Source organism: Oncorhynchus mykiss, chromosome 17 (assembly GCF_013265735.2).
Source record: "Oncorhynchus mykiss isolate Arlee chromosome 17, USDA_OmykA_1.1, whole genome shotgun sequence".
NCBI classification, from domain to species: domain Eukaryota; kingdom Metazoa; phylum Chordata; class Actinopteri; order Salmoniformes; family Salmonidae; genus Oncorhynchus; species Oncorhynchus mykiss.
The window spans coordinates 1,320,001-1,324,944 of NC_048581.1; the positions used below are offsets into that span (position 1 = coordinate 1,320,001).

Here is a 4,944-nt window from a genome sequence, read left to right on the forward strand (position 1 = left end):
GTAGAGGAGATGAAAAGAAGTTTGGTTTCACAACAGAATATGTTTAAAAAAGCCACATCACAAAGCGAGGCTGCTGTAAAGGCTAGTTATATAGTGGCAGCAGAGATCGCAAAATCAGCCCGGCCCTTTAATGAGGGAGAGTTCATGAAAAAGTGCATGATGAAGGTTTGTGACCTCGTATGCCCAGAGAAAAAACAAGCATTTTCAAACGTGAGCCTGAGCAGGAACACAGTAGCTGATCGCACATGTGATCTTGCCACCAATCTGTATGACCAGCTGATGGAAAAGGGAAAATATTTTGTTGCGTTCTCCCTCGCTGTGGAGGAGAGCTGTGACGCATCTGATACTGCTCAGCTGTCAGTCTTCATCCGTGGAGTGGACTCAAATCTGTGTGTTACGGAGGAGCTATTAGGATTCAAATCAATGCATGGCACAACCACAGGAAAGGAAATCTTTGAGGAGGTTTCCAAATGTGTAACTGAAATAAAGCTGCCGTGGGATAAACTCGTTGGATTAACGACAGATGGTGCGCCAGCGATGTGCTGTAAAAAGAGTGGACTGGTGGGCATGGTTCGGGAGAAGATGCGGGAAGAGAACTGTGCAGGTGAGCTAACTGTTTACCACTGCATCATACATCAGGAAGCACTGTGTGCCAAAGCCCTAAAGATGGAACATGTTATGACCACAGTAACACAGGTAGTTAACTTTATAAGAGCCAAAGGTCTAAATCACCGCCAGTTTAAATCTTTTCTGGAGGAGTGTGGTTCGGAATACGCAGACGGCACGTATCACACAGAGGTGAGATGGCTAAGCAGAGGAAAAGTACTGAACAGATGTTTCGAGCTGCGTGAGGAAATATGTCAATTCCTGGAAACCAAAGGGAAGGATACAGCAGAGCTCCGGGAGCAAAAGTTCCTGTGTGAGCTGGCCTTTCTCTGTGACATCTCGAGCCATCTCGATGCGCTGAACCTGCAGCTTCAGGGGCGGGGGCGCATCATCACAGACATGTACGCTGCAGTGAGGGCCTTCAAAACTAAACTGTGCCTGTGGGAGAATCAGATGCTGCAAGGAAACCCTTGCCATTTTCCCTGCTGCCAATCCATAAAAGCGCAGATCTCTACCGCCGTGTTCCCATGCGCACAGTTTGCTGAAAAACTTAGTGTTCTCGCCGCTGAGTTTAGCCGGCGATTTGCCGACTTCGATGCCCAGAAATGCAAGTTTGAACTGCTTAGTAATCCCTTCGCAGTTGATATGGAAAATGCACCAACCAACATCCAAATGGAGCTGATTGAACTCCAGTGCAACGACACGCTGAAGTCAAAGTATGATGCTGTGGGCGCCGCACAGTTTCCACGGTTCATCCCTGACACAATGCCTCAGCTCCGCACCCAAGCTGCTCAGATGCTCTCCATGTTCGGCAGCACTTATCTATGCGAGCAACTTTTCTCCTCGATGAAGATGACCAAAACAACTCACAGGAGACGTCTGACTGATGAACATCTTCGCTCGATACTGAGGATTTCTTCAGCTCAGAGCTTGAGCCCAGACATTGATGAACTAGCATCCAAGAAGAGATGCCAGGTATCTGGCTTGGGCACATCAGATTAGACCAGTGTGCAATAATTAACGTTTTCTTTATGCACTTTTTCTTGCTACAAGGCATGGGCTTGAATGGTTGATTGATTTATTATCATTTTATTTGTAAAATTATTAGCCAGTGGAAAAAGTTTATTTTGGTATTTAAATCAGAAGGCTGCAAATAGAAAAGAGGCATACAATTTTTATTTACATTTTATTTATTTAATAAATGAATGCCATTGATGTGTTTTTTCATTTGAAATTCGATTTTGCATGTCTCCACTATTAAATTATATATTGTATGGTAATAAGCGATGCTTGTTCCATATTCAATGTTAAAGCAAAACTTGTTTGGGTCCATATTAAAAGGTTAATTTGTTCAATGTTGGCCCGTGACTTTGTTCAGGTTTTACATTTTGGCCCACTGGGTATTTGAGTTTGACACCCCTGTTCTAGAACATAGCTACTCCTCTAAGAGGACAGAGGTTAGACAGAGAGAATGTTCTAGAACATAGCTACTAATCTATCTAAGAGGACAGAGGTTAGACAGAGAGAATGTTCTAGAACATAGCTACTCCTCTAAGAGGACAGAGGTTAGACAGAGATAATGTTCTAGAACATAGCTACTCCTCTAAGTGGACAGAGGTTAGACAGAGAGAATGTTCCAGAACGTAGCTACTAATCTATCTAAGAGGACAGAGGTTAGACAGAGAGAATGTTCTAGAACATAGCTACTCCTCTAAGAGGACAGAGGTTAGACAGAGATAATGTTCTAGAACATAGCTACTCCTCTAAGTGGACAGAGGTTAGACAGAGAGAATGTTATAGAACCTAGCTACTCCTCTAAGTGGACAGAGGTTAGACAGAGAGAATGTTATAGAACCTAGCTACTCCTCTAAGTGGACAGAGGTTAGACAGAGAGAATGTTCCAGAACGTAGCTACTAATCTATCTAAGAGGACAGAGGTTAAACAGAGAGAATGTTCTAGAACATAGCTACTCCTCTAAGAGGACAGAGGTTAGACAGAGAGAATGTTCTAGAACATAAAACTCCTTCAATCTGGCTGTGCATGCTCTGCATGTTCAATCTGTGCTTCCTGTTGTGCTCCCTTCACCTGTATTTACTTCTCCAGGTACATCATCCTTAACCACAGATCTAGGATCAGAGGACTCTTCTCTACTCCTAACCTGAACCATTAGATACCAACCTAAACACAGATCTAGAATCAGATTACTCTTCTCTACTCCTAACCTGAACCGTTAGATACCAACCTAACCACAGTAGCCTAGTGGTTAGAGCGTTGGACTAGTAACTGGAAGGTTGCAAGTTCAAACCCCCGAGCTGACAAGGTACAAATTTGTCGTTCTGCCCCTGAACAGGCAGAACCCACTGTTCCTAGGCCATCATTGAAAATAAGAATTTGTTCTTAACTGACTTGCCTGGTTAAATAAAGGTAAAATAAATAAATAAAAAAACTCCTAACCTGAACCGTTAGATACCAACCTAACCACAGATCTAGAATCATATTACTCTTCTCTACTCCTAACCTGAACCATTAATTGGACAAAAGTTAATAGTACTGTAGTAGTTCCTCAAATATCTACCTGGAGACAAGATCTCAGATCAGTTTCTAGTTAATAGTACTGTAGTAGTACTGTACTGTACTGTACTGTAGTATCTACCAGGAAACAGGATCTCAGTATGGTATTGGGAAGGTGTCAGGTAACTTGGCAGGTTGGGCACACACACACACACTCTCTCCTGGCAGGACAGGTCAGTTAAGGTAGAGCAGACCAGGGACCACCTGGTAGTTTTAATTCTACGGAGCTCCGTTTGTGTCGTGTTCCAAAAATGCAGTCGCACAAAAAGTATGTTGAGAGCTGCGCAAACGAACCCCCCGTCGACAGTGAAAGAACCCTTTTAAGTGTTACATAAAGCCACACCCTCGACTGTGAGTCAGCTGTTTTCCTGCGTCTGCCTCCCTTCATGGATCACAGCTCGCCCCTTCAAAAGGGAAGTCACAGGGTTTTGATGTCAAACTCACTACTGATATTTACCATGTTCTCGCAACAAAATCACTGTAAGTGTAAATTCATGAATAGAGCATTGCTTTCTTTCTCCTTCTCTCCCTCTCTCTCTCTCTCTCTCCCTCTCTCTCTCTCCCTCTCTCTCCCTCTCTCTCTCTCTCTCTCTCTCTCTCTCCCTCTCTCTCTCTCTCTCTCTCTCTCCCTCCCTCCCTCCCTCCCTCCCTCCCTCCCTCCCTCCCTCCCTCCCTCTCCTCTCTCTCCCTCCCTCCTCTCTCTCTCTCCCTCTCTCTCTCTCTCTCTCCCTCCTCTCCCTCCCTCCTCTCTCTCTCCCTCTCTCCTCTCTCTCCCTCCCTCCTCTCTATCCCTCCCTCCCTCCTCTCTCTCTCTCTCTCCCTATCTCTCTCTCCCTCTCTCTCTCTCTCTCTCCCTCCTCTCTCTCTCTCCCTGCCTCCCTCCCTCTCTCTCTCTCTCTCTCTCTCTCTCTCTCTCTCTCCCTCCCTCCCTCCTCTCTCCCTCCCTCCCTCCCTCCCTCCCTCCCTCCCTCCCTCCCTCCCTCCTCTCTCTCTCCCTCTCTCCTCTCTCTCCCTCGCTCCCTCCTATTTCTCTCTCCTCTCTCTCCCTCCCTCCCTCCTCTCTCTCCCTCCCTCCCTCCCTCCTCTCTCTCCTCTCTCTCTCCCTCCCTCCTCTCTCTCCCTCCCTCCTCTCTCTCTCTCTCTCTCCCTCTCTCTCTCTCTCTCTCTCTCCCTCTCTCCCTACCTCCCTCCTTCCTCTCTCTCTCTCTCTCTCACTCTCACTCTCACTCAAAAGAAACAGCCACGGACCGATGACGGGCGTCAATGGGTGTAAGTTGATATCAAGAAACTCCGATATCAGAAAACACCCCCCTTTTCCCAGAAAGTACCCGTTTGACTCCGCCCATTTTACGTCACGACAGGAAACCTTTTCAGGTATCAAATCAGTTTTTATTTGATTGCCAAACAGACTCAAGGATGTATATCAACACTAGATTGAATATACTATGTATTGGCCATTGAGAGGCTTTGAAGACACCGGTCGGCCATATTGGTACTCCCCGGTAGCAGTCCTCAATAGGAATGAATGGAATTATACAGCATTTCAATTAAATGTTTCAAGGACAAAATTACATGTATTTTTTTGTTTTGTAGTGTGGACAGTAACATTAGTAATCTCCCCCAAATTATACCATAATTAAGAAATATGTTTTTATGTATTTATTGTTTATGTTTAGCTCACATAATGTAAAGTATGCATTGTGGCGTCTGTAATAGAATAAACGTGGCGTTAACGAATGTTGACATAAATAAATTGATTTCTATTA

At 45.1% G+C, this 4,944-nt stretch overlaps 1 long non-coding RNA gene across 1 annotated transcript in view; it reads right to left on the reverse strand.

Annotated features, from left to right (window-relative positions):
- LOC110513292 overlaps nucleotides 1-2,818 on the reverse strand; it is a 15,317-nt gene extending 12,499 nt beyond the window's left edge. The window contains exon 1 of the long non-coding RNA XR_005036727.1: nucleotides 2,766-2,818. This is a non-coding gene — a long non-coding RNA (uncharacterized LOC110513292). The remainder of the gene's footprint in view (nucleotides 1-2,765) is intronic.
- Between the last annotated feature and the right edge of the window lie 2,126 nt (nucleotides 2,819-4,944).